We start from the raw sequence: 17,575 nt of genomic DNA on the forward strand, positions 1-17,575 counted from the left end.
GAAATCTTCTATAGGAGTTGGGTGGAGAGACTGTGTGACAGGAGCCATATTACTAATTGGAAGGAAACTCAAGAATGCAGATACATAGTCCAAGGGCCAGAAAAGTACGTAAAAAGAAAGCCTTGGAAGGCATTTTGAGTCATCTTGGCAGCCAGTCTTGTTCTAGATGAGAACGCAGAGGTGGCCCGAATTTACCTTCCCATCAGTGGCTGGTGTTCTGCCTAAGACCTGCTTCACAATGGTCTCCTGATTCCCTTTGGGAAAATCCTCTTCCAATGACATCTTCTCCATGAGCCCATGACTCGTGTCTGTCATCTGAGCTACTCAGGAGGCTGAGATGTGAGGATTGTAGTTCAAAGCCAGTGTAGGGCAAGAAAGTCTGAGAGACTTAAAAATCTCTAATGAATCACCCAGAAAGCCAGAAGTGGAGCTGTGTGGCTCGTGGAGCTAGTGGTAGAGCACAAGCTTTGAGTGAAAAAGCTGAGACACAACATCCAGGTCCTGAGTTCAAGCCTCAGTACTGACACCAAAAAAATTTTAAGGTGATTTTATCATGATTTTTTTCCTATTTTCCTCAAATTGAAGCATCTCTCTGAACACCTGTTTCCTTTTCTCAAGTGTCTCATGGGAGGAACTCTGCTGATGATTTACTTTTCCCAGATTTCCCCGTTATGATGGTGCCATAAAAGCAGCCTTGGTGCTAGCCATCTTCTCAAGCATCTCACATCGAATAGTTCACTGTTGTTATCTCAGGCCCAACTTCTAGCCAATGTGAGGTGGAGGAGCAGAGGGAGGAAAGCCAGGGCTCTCCACCTGTCTGTGTCAGTGTCTTTGGTTGACAACATGCTGGTTTGAGAGATCTCAAGCATTTGAAGTAGGGAAAAAGTTCAGCATCATGTCTGACTGATAGAAGGTGCTCAGTCAGTAAAATGTCTTATTCCTTCTAGGACTGGCCATGTGGATTCACTGGAAGGCATTGCCAGCGGTTCTGTCAAGAGTTCTAGAATAAAGTTCATTTTCAACAGTGTCTTGCACAAATAGACACTGTAGAACATCCAAAGTCTTCTAATTAAATATGGAAGTGTGCCCTCCTTCCAGGGAAGGGGATTCTGAGTGAGAGGGAGGGGTGCAGAGAGTTCTGGGAGATTGTTTGAGTGACTGATGCTTAGGCTTCAAGCTATGGCACACAGGTGGCAAGGAGTCTGGTGCTAGCAGATGGGCAGCTTTCAGTGCAGGGTGTAGCTGATTCCTGCATGGACTGAGGGGGCCCTGACTGGATACAGAACGAGGCCATTTTCTCCTTCCAGTTCTCTGTATGGCGTGTTTCTTTATAACTGGGATGCAAAGGCTGACAATTCTGCCCGCCCCACCAGTGATAGCTGTTCCTAGCATGCATGTGCACACAGACATGCCCACCGTCAACATTTTCAGTATTCCATTCACCTTAGTATTGTCACCAGGGAACACAGTGTGGCTCCCAGCCATGGCAAAAATGAACATTGAGGGCTGGGAAGGTGGCTCAGTGATAGAGTGCTTGCCTGAGGCCCTGGGTTTGATTCCTCAGCACCACATAAGCAAAAAGAAAAAAGCTGGAAGTGGTGCTGTGGGGCAAGTGGTAAAGTGCTAGCCTTGAGCTGAAGAGCTAAGGGACAGTGCCCAGGCCCAGAGTTCAGGTCCCACGACAGGACTTCCCCCCCCTAAAAAATGAACATTGAGCCTGGTTGTCAGGGTCGCCTGGAGGAGGGGTGTGTGGCTTTTAAATGGAAGGTTGGGGTGGGGGAAATCACTTGGGGAAAAAATGGCAAGATGTTGGTTATGGGGACTGAAAGGAGGTACCCATCGCCTGGACAGGGGGGATGGGGAAAGAGAGCTACCTCTCCACATCAGGGAATTGTCTGTGGGCAAGGAAAGCTTCTGTCCCTTCTGCTCCCTGAGGGTACAAAGAGGCTCCCGATGACTTCCCTCTTCCTCCTTTTGTGGGTGCCCCAGTATTGGGGCTTGAACTCAGTGCCTAGGTGTTATCCTTTAGATTTTCCTGTGCTCCAGGCAGCTGGTGCCTTACCATTTGAGCCAAAGCTCCGCTTTCAGATATATATATACACATATGTATTTATATCTGTATATATGTGTATATACATATGTACAAATACATGTATATGTATATATACAGATATATATTCAAATATATATTATGAAAACTTTATTTATTTAATATATTTTTGTAAAGATACTGTACAGAGGGTTACAGTTACATGAGTAAGGTAATGAGTACATTTCCCATGGAAGCATTGTTACTTCCTCCTCTGTTTTTCCCATACCATCCCTTCCCTCCCTACCGGCCCACTCCTCCCACCCCCCCCAGAAGTTGTAAACTTCATTTTCAACACAATTTCTTGTACACCTCATTGTCACAATGGGTCAACCTGTATCTTTATTTCAGCATTTTGTTATTTCCCTTCCCTTCCCCAAATTAGAAAATTGTATATACAAGATGCAGGGCACTACAATCAATGAACCAGGGGTTATACCAATGGGGAAAGAACAGACAAAACAAACAAAAAAATCACATAGTACATTATACATACATTAAAATAACAGCAAGAAAGATAAAACCTCTTGTTTCCCTATCTTGGGGGGGGGGAGGCGGAGTTAATTTCACTTAGCATCATATTATATGGTCATATGACAGGCTTTTTTCTAACCTGGGCTTTGAACTAAGATCATCAGATCTCAGCTCAGATTAAAAGTGTGAGCCACCCATGCTTGGCTTTGCTCAGAATTTTTATCCCAAGGGTCTTCTGCCAGCTCTCATTTGTCTGGGGGAGGAGGAGACACCAGTGGGAAAAGGAATGTGAGCTTTTGGTGGAGGGGGCTAGTGAAGCTAGAACTTTCTGGAAGATGGAGTTCTTTATCTCCATCAGGGCTTCAATGCTTTGGACTTCCAGTATCCACAATCACTTTTTGGGGGGGCTGTAAGTGGGGATTGAACTCAGGGCCTGGATATTGATCTTTAGGCTAGCACTCTACTACATGAGCCATAGCTCCACTCCCATCATTTTGGTGTAAATTGGAGATAAGAGTCTTATAAATTTTCCTGCTTAGGCTAGCTTTGAACCTTGAGCCTCAGATCTCAGTTTCCTGAGTAGCTTGGATTACAGGCCTGAGCCACCAGTGCCCAGCTTACAATGACTGTTTAGTGAGAGGTAGCTATAGGCAGCCTGTAGGTAGATGACTTGTTAGATGGGTTTGGTTTAGTACCAGCGAATTGTTCCTGGAACTTAAGCTTGGAGCTTGGGTGCTGTCCCTGAGTTTTTGTGCTCCGGGCTGCTGCTCTATCACTTGAGCCTCAAGTCTACCTCCAGCCTTTTGGTTAATTGGAGATGAGAGTCTCATGAATTTTCAGGATGGCTTTGAATCATGGTCCTCAGATCTCAGCCTCCTGAGTAGCTAGGATTACAGGCATGAGCCACTGGTGCCTGACTTAAAAATGAGATATTTTCACATGCAATTCACATGTGTTTCTGGCTCCTCTGGGACACCAGATTTTTTTGATAACATTGGTCTTTTTTTGCCAGTCCTGGGGCTTGAACTTAGGACACTGTCCCTGAGCTTCTTTTGATCAAGGCTAGCATGCTACCACTTGAGCCATGGCACCACTTCCGGCTTTTCTATTTATGTGGTACTGAGGAATTGAACCCAGGACTTCATGCATGATAGGCAAGCACTCTATCATTAAGTCACATTTCAAGCCAATATTGATCCTTATACGTCTTCAGTAGTATACTATGAGAAATTGGTTTGTGTGTGTGTGTGTTTGTGCATGCATGCATGTGTGTGCATATGTGTGTGTACATATGAATGAGTATACACCTTGCTTTGCACTTGCCCAGAGCTCTCTAGTTCCAGACCTCTTGACCTGTCTAGCCATTTTAATACTTGATGGCCCAATCATTTATGACACCTGATCCAGGCAATCATTTAACCTTAGAAGTAAGTACATGAGGCCCAGATAAGGTGTGTGACTTTATCAGAGTCACACAGCCTCCTCCACAGACAGAGTAGGCATTGTTTACATAATATGAAGTGGCCCTGTGGCTCAAGTGGTAGAGTGCCAACTTTGAGCAAAAGAAACAAAAAGTGCAAGATCCTGAGTTCAAATCCTAGTACTGACACAAAAGACAAGGCTTTCTCTGCATCTCTATGTTATGGCATCTCATTTACCTCAGAGATGATCGTTGTTAAGATTCCTGAGTGCTTACTTCAACATTTTATTTGGATGAATCTAATAAATTCTTTCTCCCCCAGTATTTTAACACAACAGTAATTAGGCCACTCATGGTGTGTGCAGACCTCTTCAATTTTTGCTTAACATTTTTGCTTTCATTTCAGCACACAGGACTCTTTCATTTATCTCTTTTTTTGGCCGGTTGTGGGGCTTGAACTCTGGGCCTGAACACTGTCCCTCAGCATTTCAGCTCAAGCCAAGTGCTCTACCACTTGAGCCACAGTGCCACTTCTGGTTTTCTGGTGGTTTATGGAAGATATGCCAGCCTAGGCTGGCTCTGAACTGTGACCCTCAGATCTCAGCTTCCTGAGTAGCTAGGATTACAGGTGTGAGGCACTGGCACCTGGCTTTATTTATCTTTGATGGTTGCTTATGACAGATGAACGTAGGCTATTAGTCAGGACCAACAAAGTTAATCCACTAAGAAGCACAGACAAGAAACTTCTTAGATTTTGTGGATCCTAGGATCTCTGGACCTACTCTTCTTCCTTCCTCTTCTTTTGAACACTGCTTTAACAATGCAAGGATTATCACTAGCTCACACCAACAGTCTGATGGGGCTACTACCTCTGGTCTCAAATCACAGCTCATTTACTCAGGCCTAAGGTAGAAAAAACAAAATGTATCTACCAGACACTTTGGGGACACATTTCAAGCAAAATCGTGACCAGTCTTGCCTCAACCTTTGCATCTATGAGTAAGAGAAGAAATCATGTGGAGACAGTGATTCACAGACTCCGGGCTATTCAGTGGGTACAGCAGAGCTGCTGGAAGCTCTTCAGTCATTCCTTCAGAGAGCTCTGTCCATTGTGATGAAGATTTGTCCCCTGCTAGAGGCTTACCTGGAACTTGTCTTGGAATACAAAATTGGAAAGACTCACCATTTTCTCAATTTGAGAGAGAGGCTCAGAGCATAGCCGCACCCCTCCCCCCAATGCTGCTTTATCACTTTCCTCCTTTTTTTTTTTTTGGTACCACTTCTGTTGTTCACAGTCTTTGGTGATAGCCCTGCTACCCACACTTTTAGGGCCAGTGAGTGGATCCATGTGGAATGGAGGGGAAAGGAGTTGTTTCATCACTTTGGAGGCTTCTGGCTACCATGAACAGAACCCTGTGGCACAAATGAATTTAAATAAACAACATCAGATATATACCACGTGCAGGTACAGAAGGAGGGATGTGTCAAGATAAGACGCAGACAGTAGCTGGGTGGGGATGCATCATGGTTTATTTTGGCATATCTATTCAACATATTAAGTCCATCTTTGGGAATAAGATGGTGGCCTTGCTCTAGGAGACATTGTCTGCTGTTGCTTCACAGAGACAGGAAACTTCTCCCCTCCTCCCTTACACCCTTGACATGCATTCCCTCATTCGCCAGAACTGCATCACCTGGCCAATTGCTGAGCCAATCATTGATAAGAGGAATTTAGAAAACAAGCCCTGGCTGAGAAAAATTCTCTGGGGTTGAACAGATAGCTGTTTGGGCTGCCACTGCCCTTTTTAAAAATTCACTGTGTATTTTTGTTTGTCAAGCAGATCACATCTGGGACACTGGCAGAGAGGAAAGTGGGTAGAACTTTTCTTCTTCAGGGGAGAGATAGGGAGAGTTCTTTCTCTGCAAATCCCTTATCTGAGCAAACCTAGGTCCTGGGAATGAATGGACTCGGAGGAAGGCATTAGAGTGACAGGGAGGAAGAGGAAGAGGTGTAGCTTCAGAGTGAAGCCCGCCTCCTACTTCCTTTTCCATCTTTCTTTACTTTTTCTTCTTCTAAAGTTTCTGTTCTCTGCAGAGACCCAAGCATCCAGAATAGAAGCTCCCAATAGATTTATCTACTCATTTATCCTTCTCTGGGAACAATTGCTTTGTTAGCAGTGAAAAGATTTTTTCACCCAATCTTTGTTTTCACCCTTGTGGGCTTTCTGCTTATTATTGGTTGTTTTTTTTGTTGTTTTGTTTTGTTTTCTTGCTTTTCCTTTTTGTACCAGTCCTGGACACTGTCTCTGAATTATTTTTTGCTCAAGGCTGGCACTCTACCACTTGAGTCACAGCTCCAATTCTGGTGGTTTCTTTTGTTAAATTTTTTGGGGGGGTCCGGTCATGGGGCCTGAACTCTGGGCCTGGGTGCTGTCCCTCAGCTCTTCAGCTCAAGGCTAGCGCTCTACCACTTGAGCCACAGTGCCACTTTCTGGCTTTTTTTCTTTTTGCTTATGTTGTGCTTAGGAATTGAACCCAGAGCCTCAGGCATGCAAGGCAAGCGCTCTACCACTGAACCACCTTCCCAGCCCTGGTGGTTTCTTTTGGTAGTTAATTAAAAAAGAAGAGTCTCACAGGCTTTCCTACCCAAGCTGGCTTTGAACTGCGATCCTTAGATCTCAGCCTCCTGAGTAGTTAGGATGACAGCGGTGAGCCACAGGCTCCTGGCTCTGCTGATTATATTTTAAGCTTAAAATGGAAAAGCTTCTCTTTGAAATCTTCGCTTATGTGTCAAATGTCACTGGAGAGTTGGAACCAATTTACCATGTGTTTATATCATTTCATTCATTCCCTAATGCATTAATTCATTCATAATCCTGTAATATCATAAGCACAAGTCCAATGCTGGCCCTTCTTTCTTGCCATAGGGGGGATTTGGGCATGCCCTTTGAGGCCAGACTCCCAGGAGAGTCAAATGAAGAAATACCAAGGACTGAGGCAAGTACTGAGAAATATAGTCCCCAAATTCCTTCCATGGAATTTTGCTCCAGAATCCATGCTGCCTAAATCCTGGAATAGGTCACCTGCCTAATCTTGTTTCACAGACAAAGTTGGCACAAGTCAGCTGATGCTTTCTGTTGATCTCTCCTCCACATCTTCAGGAAGGAGACCACATAATTACATGACCAGAAGATCATGTGACCGTGTGACCACACGTCTCTTTCGCTGCTCCAAAGATAGCAGACACGTGGGATGGGGAACCACATTGGTTTCTGCATCAGGCTGACTCATTCCTTCTGTCTCTACTCCTTTCCAGCATCACAAATCTTGAGATAATGTTTGCTTGTTCTTCAGTTTTCTGGTCTACCTAATGGGAACAAAGATAATGTTTACCTCACAGGGTGATTGCAAAGCTAACTCATGGGAAGTCTCTGGTCTAGGCCCTGCCTCTAACAGTGCTCAATACACTGTATTCTTTTTCCTATCTGAAAGTGTATTTTGGTCCCAAACAGTACTATTTTCATAAGCAGAGAAGCATGATCATATGCTGTTGCTGTTCAGAAGGAGGTCATCAGCAAAAGGTTGTTGCTCAGACTGGGTCTCTCTCCTGCTTGGGGGCTCGAGTTGTTTGGTCACCCCATGCCTGTCGCTCCCTCAACATGTTAGAATTGAGCTGCATGTCTCACTTTGAACTATGATTATTGCCAGTAAACACTGGGCATAAACTGCATTGGAAATGATTCTTGAAGAGTTTAGTGGGACAGAAAATACACAAATGCAGAACATAGGCAACTAGACTAAGAGCCTTGACCATTGCCAAATGTAGAGTAGCAAAGAGATCAAGGAGAAAACTCCATGATTATTTCATCCACATGAGTCTCTCTGCCTTCGCTTGTGTGTGTGTGTGTGTGTGTGTGTGTGTGTGTGTGTGTGTGTTTAAAAGAGACAATATTATGATGATATTATATTGTGCTATAGATCCCCCAGATTAGTACCCACAGACGGTTTTGCTTGACCCACAGAAGATTTTAGACTTTCAAATTAGTTTGTCAGGTCTGGTGCCTGTGGCTCACACATGTCATCCCAGATACTCAAGAGGCTGAGATCTGAGGATCAAGGTTCAAAGCAAGCCTGAGCAGACCAACTGGAGAGGCTCTTATCTCCAATTAATCAGCAAAAAAGACAGAGGAAGAGGTGTGGTTCAAGTTGGTAGAGCACCAATCTTGAATTTTTTAAAAAGCTAAATCAGAGCATGAAAACCTGAGTTCAAGTTTCAGTGCCCACTACCACACACAAATTAGTTTTCAACATTTAAAGAATAGATGGTTTCATTCTGCATCTGGAGGAATAGATAGCTGGAGTTGAAAATTGCTACCATTAAAAAATGTCATTCTAGCTGGGAGCTGGTGGCTCACATCTGTAATCCTAGCTACTCAGGGGGCTGAGATCTGAGGATCTCGGTTCAAAGCAAGCCTGGGCAGGAAAGTCTGTGAGACTCCTATCTCCAATAAACCACCCGAAAACCGGAAGTGGCGCTGTAGCTCAAGTGGTAGAGCGCTAGCCTTGAGCTGAAGAGCTGAGGGACAGCGCCCAGGCCCAGAGTTCAAGCCCCATGACTGACAAAAAAAGAAAAAACATCCTTGTAATTATAAAATAAATGATGCACAGAGGGGTTACAGTTCCATAAGTCAAGTCATGAGGACAATTCTTCTTAGCCAGTGGTCACCCCTTCCCATGCTCTCTTGCAGTGTTTCCTCCACTCCCATCTCCACCAGTAAGTTGGATAGTTCATTTAAAAGTGTCCATTGAGTACTGTTACAGCATTGGTTCACCCTTTGTCCCTCCATTTCTATGCCTCCAACTTCCCACCATTTGAAAGGCCAGAAAGGTGATTGGGGGGGGCAGGGGAAAGGGGGCGCTACATTTCCTGGAACTTCATCTCCACTCACCCATATGGCTCAGTGGAGTTTGCTGCCTGCATCCCTGAGCAGATCATCTGCTTAGCATGATCCAGATTCTTCTGAGGGTTCTAACTACAGCAAGGCTTGCTCCATTCTTCCAGCCAAAAGGGGAAATAAAGGCAGATTGATATTTTCCTGTCTGTCTGACATTTCACCCCCTGTCCCAGAAAGAATGTGTATCATTAACTTTATTGATCATAACAGCCATTATTTAGTAGAATTTAGGATGATTTCAGCACCTTCTCTCAATGGATTCTTTTGAATTGTAGGCATTAACTTCTCCCACTTGGTAGAAGAGGAGACAGAAGTTCAAAGAAGCTAAGGAATTTACTGGGCCAACCTCTGATGCAGATTGACTGACAAAACACAACCCCCTGCCCTGGAACATTAAGTAAATATGATAAACTGTACTTCTCTTCTGTTCTTTATCATATCTAAACTGCTACAGGCAAAAGAAATAATAATCCTTGGAGAAGTATAAGATGTTATAGTTGTCTAAAATGGTTCTCATATGGGGCTGGGAAGGTGGCTCAGTGGTAGAGTGCTTGCCTGCATGCATGAGACCCTGTGTTCTATTCCTCAGCACCACATAAGCAAAAAGAAAAAAATCTGGAAGTGGTGCTGTGGCTTAAGTGGTAGAGCGCTATCCTTGAGCTGAAGAGCTGAGGGACAGCGCCCCGGCCCAGAGTTCAGGCCCAACGACCAGACCCAAAATTTAAAAAAATGGTTCTCATACAACAAAAAGAGATGACTATAAGGTCAACAATTAAATTAAAACAATCCTTTGAAAGACTCATATTACTTAAAGAATAACCTAGATAATCATGTATTTACTACTGAAATTAAGTTTTGAATGTATAAAAATGGCACTGAAGCAATAGAGAATGGCCCTAGTTCTCTCTAACCAAATAGACTTAGGGTCCCATATGCAGTTCCCCCAAGAGATAGACAATAACGAATAAACAAACATGCAGAGAATCACAGGAATTTGCACACACAAAGATGGAAAATCTCAAAGTCCACCCCCTGACCCCTCATGGCAGTGCTGTTAAGCATTGAAAGGGGCCCACTGCTTGTGTCTTCAGGAACACCAGCCAATCTCAAAAGGCAGACACAGAAAACTCCCATAGCACTGGACACAGACCGGGCAGAGACCAAGACCAGAGACCAGGCACAGCAACACCCAGTCAGAGACAGCTCCCACTGCCCCACTGCTCAGCCCACAATTGATATGAAGGAACATAGTGGCCTACCAACCTGAAATCTGCAACAATAGATACAGAAATCTGCCACAGCACTGACAGTCATCCAAAACCAGTTCTAGGATCAGTAAGTATCAGGCTGGAGCCACTCACCCCACACAGGAGACCAGTACTGCAGCACTGGTTAGTGACCCACAGAGGTTGATCTGGACCTCTCTCCCTGCTAAGAAGGAACAACACACTTGAAGCACACAAAGAGGCCTGAGCCCTTCCATATTCCCACCACCCCAACTGCTGGCTTCCAGTGGAAGGCTACAGGAACTCCAACTAGACAGGTGCTAGGACCCTGTATCCCCCATAGCACTGGCTATCCAGAGAAAGGTCAGTGTGAGAACCAACGTTCACTCACCCACAGGGACATGCCCCCTCATCCCAGAGTAGTCCAAATCTCGGCCCTCCCTAACAGACAAGTCAGGCACTGGTAGAGGGCTCTCCTGTCAGAAAACACAAACATGTGTGCTAACCAGCCACCTGTAGAGCATTTCCACCAGGAACAGCCAAGTGAATGCATGCACCAGCCCTATACAGGAGTGCAAGCTGCCTAGGTGCCAAACCCTGACGAGAACTGCAGGCCCATTAAACATTTGCAGGTCAAATCACAGGTACATGCTGTCCACCAACAGAGCACACCCTTGTTGGTAGCTGCAGCACTGAACCCTGCCAGGACCCACTGGTCCCTGTCTGGAACTGCAAAAAGAGTAAATGTATGAGTAACAGGCAGAGCACATGTAAACACATACAAGATGCACCAGACCAACTGCTGGTCACTTGTTGGAAGAGAACCAACCCAGGGCCAAGGCACAAAAAAAGCCCTGTGCACAGTGAGGACCCCAATCCTTCTGAAGCCAATGCCTAACCCAGACTCCTGAAGCTAACTTCAGTCCCCGCTGCAGACCAGACCAAGCTCCTTTCAGTTATCCCAGGGCTGATTATGCACACAGGTGCTAGCCAGCTTGGGGACCCTGCTTCAGTTACCCTACCCAGTGTAAACCAGCCCAGGCAAAGTGAAGGCTGTTGGTACCTGACAGGCAAAAATTGGGCCAACAGACAAAGATTAGACTACAGCACCGACAATCCCTGAACCCAAATGCATATACCAAAAGGAAAGATTACAAGAGTCATGGACAGTCAAGAAAACAAACCAAATCCAAAAGCCAGCAGCAATCCAGGAAAGAACTACAGTAACAAGGAAGAAGAAATGGAGGACAAAGGAACCAGTAAAGAAATGATGGCCAAATTGGCCAATGAAATAAAAGGGAAGATGGAAAAGCAATTTCAAGAACACAAAAAGAAATATCAAAGAAATTCCAACACTTCAAAAAAGATACAGACAAAAATAGACACAGTATATACCTCATTAAAAGATAGAATTAACAATGAGACCTGATATAGGAACCATAAGTTGTCAATTTCCACAATGCAAACCATAATGGAAGCTATAGGTAACATAATAAGTGAGATGGAAAATAGAATATCAGGAGTTGAGGATAAAACAGAGAATCTGGAACAGCAATTAATAGGTATGGAAAAAAGAACTCAAAAATTACCAAAAGGAAATCCAAGAATTGGCAGAAAAAGCCAAGAACTCAAATCAACATATAAACTGGGATAGGTGAGATGGAAAAATTTCAAAAGAGTAATGGAACACCTATTCAATAAGATCATTACAGAAAATTTCCCCAATCTTAAGAGAGAAAATCTCACCTGCATAACAGAAGCATATAGAACACCTAGTAGACACGATCCTAGAACACTTCTATACATATCATAGTAAAACCATTAGACCTGAGTAGCAAGGAACTGATTTTAAATGCCACAAAATCAAAGAAGGAATTACATTACAATGGAAAAATCAAAATCGCTGAGGACCTTTCCACATAAACCCTCAATGCAAAGAGCCTGATAATGTAGTTTCCAACAACTGCCTACTCAAATTGGTGTACCCAGAGAAGCTATCGAAATGAAAACCTTTCATGACAAAAATTAAAGAAATTCATGAACACTAAACCCACACTGCAAAAAATAATAAAAGAAGAATAAAATCTGAAGAAAACAATTAAGATCAGGGAATCATATCAGACAGAAATCACTAGAAGATCAATTTAGTAAGTGCAGGGAAAGGAAAGAAGCAACAAGAAAACAAGAAAATGGCAGATAACATAACACATCTCTCTCTAATAATCCTAAACATTAACACACTCAAATTCTCCAATCAAAAGAAAAAGAACTACAGACTGGCTCAGAAAAGAAGATCCATGGGGGAGTTAGGGGGTGAGGGGAGATGGGAAGGAATGGGAAGGGATGGGAAGGGGAAACAAAGGAGGAGGCAACAATACTTGATAATAAATGTACTCATTACTTTGCCCATGTAATTGTAACCCCTCTGTACAGTATTTTCACAATATAAATAAATAAATAGCAAAAAAAGAAAGAAAACAAGATCTATTAATTTATTGTCTCCAAGAGACCCATCTCACAGCCAAAGTAAAAACAAACTCCAAGTCATGTTATGGAAAAGATCTTCCACCCAAATGTACCCTGTAAGAAGGCAGTAGTCACCATATGGATATCTGATAAAAAACAGACTTCTCATTAAAATCAGTACAAAAAGACAATGTAGGTCCCTACATATTAATAAAGGGAATGATCCATAAAGAGAAAATCATAGTGGTCAATGTCTGTGCACCAAACAATAGCGCATCTAAATGTGTTAAACAAAAACTCTTGGATTTACAGAACAAGAAAGACCCAAACAAAATAATAGTGGGAGAGTTTCACACTCCATTCTCACCAAAGGACAGGTCAATCAAACAAAACAAGCCAAGAAGCCTCTGAACTAAATGACACCATAACCTCTTCTCAGTAGCTTGTGGAACATTCTCCAAAATAGATAATTTTATAGTTCACATAAAGAACCTAAACAAATAAAGAGAATTGACATAATCCCTTGCATCCTATTAGACCATAGTGGAATTAAACTAGTTTGTAAGAACAAAGCATACTTTAGAAATTAGTCAAATACAGGGAGGCTGAACAGCACACTACTGAGTAAGACCTGGGTCACAGAAGAAATTAGAAAGTTCTTCCAATTCAATGAAAATGGAAACACATCACAACAGCACCTCTGGGATACAGCAATAACAGTGCTGAAGGGAAAGACCTAAGCATAAAGAAAACAGAAGCAGCTCAAGTAAATAATCTCATGATATAATTAAAATTGCTAGAAAAGGAAGAAAAAAGTTAAATCTAAAGGGAGAGAGATGTTAAAAAAGGTTATGGCAGAAATCGAGATAGAAATTTTTTAAATATACCTGAAATTAATACAACAAAAAGCTTCTTCTTTAAAAAGTGATTAAATTGACAGACCACTTGTGAGGTTACCAAAAATGAAGAAGGAGGAGGAGGAGGAGGAGGAGGAGGAGGAGGAGGAGGAGGAGGAGGAGGAGGAGGAGGAGGAGGAGGAGGAGGAGGAGGAGGAGGAGGAGGAGGAGGAGGAGGAGGAGGAGGGGAGACAAAACAACAAGATCTGGGATGCCACATGAAAAATTACAAAGTAGGCTTCATCCCACAGATGCAAGAAACATACACAAGATATATACATACATACCTACATGCCACATATGCAAATCCATAAATGCAATTCAGCACATCAACAGAGCCAAGATCAAGAACCACATGATCATCTCAACCGATGTACAAACAGCCTTTGACAAAATCCATCCACTCCTATTCAAAGAATATAAGGCACTTATATTCAAAGAACAGAAGGAAAATTCTTTAAAGCAACAAAAGTAATATATCATAGACCAACAGCCAAAAGAATACTACATGGGGAAAAACTAAAACCATTTTCCCTAAAATCAGAAACAATGCATAGATGCCCACTTTCTCCATTCTGCTTCAATATGGTTACAGGATCCTTAGCCAGAGAAGTAAGGCAAGAAAAGCACATTCAAGGGATCCACATAAGGACAGAAGAAATGAAACTATCCTTATTTGCAGATGACATGCTGTTATACCTGAAGGACCCCAAATACTCCACTCCCAAACTCATAATAGACCACTTCAGCAAAGTAGCAGGATACAAAATTAATCCACAAAAATGAGCAACCTTTGTGTATGCCAACAATGCTCAAGCAGAAAGGGAAATCATGAAAACAACACAATTTGCAATAGCCTCAAATATATATATATATATATAGGAATTAACCTAACCAAAGATGTAAAAGATCTATTTAGTAAAAACTATATACATCTAAAAAAGAAATCAGACACTAGGAAAGTGAAAGACCTCTCATGTTCTTGGAGAGGTACAATCAATATTGTGAAAAAGGCTATACTGCCAAGCACCAGTAGCTCACACTTGTAATCCTAGCTACTCAGGAGGCTGAGATCTGAGGATCACAGTTCAAAGCCAGCTCAGGCAGGACCAAGGCCCCGAGTTCAAGCCCCATGACCAACCAAAAAAAAAATGAAAAAAAAATGGCCCAATAATATAAACATTCAATGAAATCCCCACCAAAATCCCAATGGTGTTCTTTACTGAAATAGAGAAAACAAATAAAAAAATTCATGTGGAACAACAAAAGACCTAAAATAGGCAAAGAAATTCAAGTTCTACAAGGAGCCATGGTAATAAAAACAGCTTGGTATTAGTACCAAAATAGAACCAAAGACCAATGAGATTAGAAGACCTAGAAATAACACCACATACTTTCAGTTATCTGATATTCAACAATGGATCCAAATACATACAGTAGGGAAAACATAGCCTCTTCAACTATTGGTGCTGGAAAAACCAGGAAGCCACATGCATGTTTGTCAACATGCACTAACATCAATTCAAAATGGATTAAAGACCTCAACCTCAGACTCAAAACTCTGAAACTACTGTAAGACAGTGTAGGAGAGACTTTAGAACTTATAGGCTCAGGCAGGAATTTCCTAAATCAAATCCCAGGGGAACTACAGATTGGAGAAAGACTGGACAAATGAAAAGACATAGGTACTAAACAAGGAAGACAGCCAATCAATTGGGAAAAATCTCTACCAGCAATACATCAGACAAGGCCTAATATTCCATATAAACAGGGAACTCAAGAAACTAAGCCCCTCCCAAGTCTAATAAACCAATCACTAAATGGGCAATGGACCTCAAAGGAGGTTTCTTAGAATACAAGGTAAAAATGGCAAAGAAACTGTCATCCCTGGCCATAAAGGAAATTTAAATCAAAACAGTCCTGAGATACCATCTCACCCCAGTTAGACTGGTCAATATTCTGAATTCAGACAAAAACAAATGCTGGCGGGGATGTGGAGAAAAAGGAACCTATTGCACTACTGGAGGGTGTAAACTAATACAACCACTCTGGAAAGCAGTCTGGAGGTTCCTCAAAAAACTAAACATAGACCTTCCCAAAATCCAGCCATACCACTCCTAGGCATTTACTCTGAGCATCATGAACCAGAATATGAACAGGATACCTGCACATCCAAATTCATTGCTGCAATATTCACAACCTCCCACAAGAAGCACTCAGATGTCCCACAACAGATGAATGGATACAAAAAATGTGGTACCTATAGCCAATGGAATTTTAAACAGCCATTACAAAGGATAAAATAATGGCATTTGTAGGGGAATGGATGTAACTAGAACAAATCATGTTGAGCAAGGTAAGCCAAGATTATGGAGACAAAAGGTGCATGAGCTGGGCGTCAGTGGCTCACGCCTGTAATCCTAGCTACTCAGGAGGATCACAGTTCAAAGCCAGCCCGGGCAGGAAAGACTGTGAGAATCCTATCTCCAATAAACCACTAGAAAAATGGAAGTGGCGCTGTAGCTCAAGTGGTAGAGCACTCGCCTTGAGCTGAAGAGCTGAGGGACAGCGACCAAGCCCAAAGTTCAAGCCTCATGACCAACAACAGCAACAAAAAAGGTGCATGTTCTCTCTGATATGCAGATGTTAGATTTAAAGCACAACAAGATATGATCAAGTATACAGGGTTCTAGACACAGATATATAGTGAGACCAAAAGAGGATAGCCTTAGGAGAAAAGCACCAAAATGTAATACACAAGCAGCTCTTCATATATATATATATATATATATATATATAAATCATAGACATATATATAAAATCATACACATATTGAAAAGAACTCCAAAGAAAACAAAGGACCTTTTCTTAATTTGTCTTATCATTTTTAGATGACTCTATTTTTTTACCTCATATATGGTGTATTCACATGCATATGTGAAAGAAGGTGGGGACAGAGCACAGAATCAGTGGAAGACAAGTAAAAATAGATAGCAGTGGGGCTCATCAACTGCATTGGACATTGATGTAAGTGAACCAAGCAACTAGTGGAGGAGATGGAAAGAAAGGCAAGAGAGAATGAGGGAACAGATGATACTAAGGAAAAGGAAAGAAATGTACTTATCACCTGACATATGTAAATGTAACCTCACTGTATATCACATCTAAAACATCAATAAAGTAATTTTTTAAAGCTATGTATAATGGGGAATGGTAATACTCAGCACTGTGGAGGCAGAAGCAAGGGGACTGCAAGTTCAAAGCCATCTCTACAGTAAAATTTTTTGTCTCAAAAAAACAAAAAAAGGATATGGATGTTACAGGTCTTGATAGACCATGTGAGGTTCTGGGTTAGATCTCTAGCACAAAACAAAACAAAACAACAACAACAAGAACTAGTCTTTGTATAATTAATTTACAGTGATAATTACTGAAAGAAATGGCCTATATAGGGCTGGGAAGGTGGCTCAGTGGTAGAGCGCTTGCCTTGCATGCATGAGGCCCTGGTTTCGATTCCTCAGCACCACATAAGCAAAAAGAAAAAAAACCCGGAAGTGGCACTGTGGCTCAAGTGGTAGAGTGCTAGCCTTGAGCTGAAGAGCTGAGGGACAGCGCCCAGGCCCAGAGTTCAGGCCCCACGACTGGACCCAAAAATAAATAAATTAATTAAAATGCCAAAAAATATTAAAAAAAAAGAAATGGCCTATATAAATAAAAACCAAGAAAGAAACCAACTAAAATGGTGCACAATAGAATCTGGCAGGGGGGAAAACTACAAAGGAAACATCACATCTGCAAAATCTGGTTTCAAGAAACATTAGTATGTATAAAAATCTTCAATATATAATTAATTTTTTAAAAAAGTTTTTAATTCCTCCTAAAACCTCTAGACCAAATTTTTTTTTCACTGAAGAATTCTGTCAGGTGATTTTGACACAGTAAATAATTTTACAATAAATGATGTCCTAGGAGTTGGCACTTGTAGTTATAAAATGTGGCATGGGAAAATTGGGAGGGAGCAGAGGAAGGGGTGATATTGTCCAAAAGAA

General features: G+C 42.2%; 1 long non-coding RNA gene across 10 annotated transcripts in view; it reads right to left on the reverse strand.

Moving 5' to 3' along the window:
* Positions 1-5,280: 5,280 nt before the first annotated feature.
* Positions 5,281-17,575, reverse strand: part of LOC138834563 (uncharacterized) — a 44,398-nt gene continuing 32,103 nt past the window's right edge. For 7 of the 10 annotated variants that reach the window (XR_011374192.1, XR_011374191.1, XR_011374194.1 and 4 more), the window contains one exon: positions 5,496-7,350. This is a non-coding gene — a long non-coding RNA (uncharacterized lncRNA). Of the gene's footprint in view, positions 5,397-5,495; positions 7,351-8,932; positions 9,103-13,813; positions 13,933-17,575 lie in introns of those variants that run through there. The other 3 variants (XR_011374199.1, XR_011374200.1, XR_011374198.1) reach the window with 3 other exon arrangements.

This window comes from Dipodomys merriami, unplaced genomic scaffold (genome assembly GCF_024711535.1).
Source record: "Dipodomys merriami isolate MVZ:Mamm:240054 unplaced genomic scaffold, mDipMer1.0.p SCAF_2195, whole genome shotgun sequence".
In the NCBI taxonomy this organism is placed as follows: domain Eukaryota; kingdom Metazoa; phylum Chordata; class Mammalia; order Rodentia; family Heteromyidae; genus Dipodomys; species Dipodomys merriami.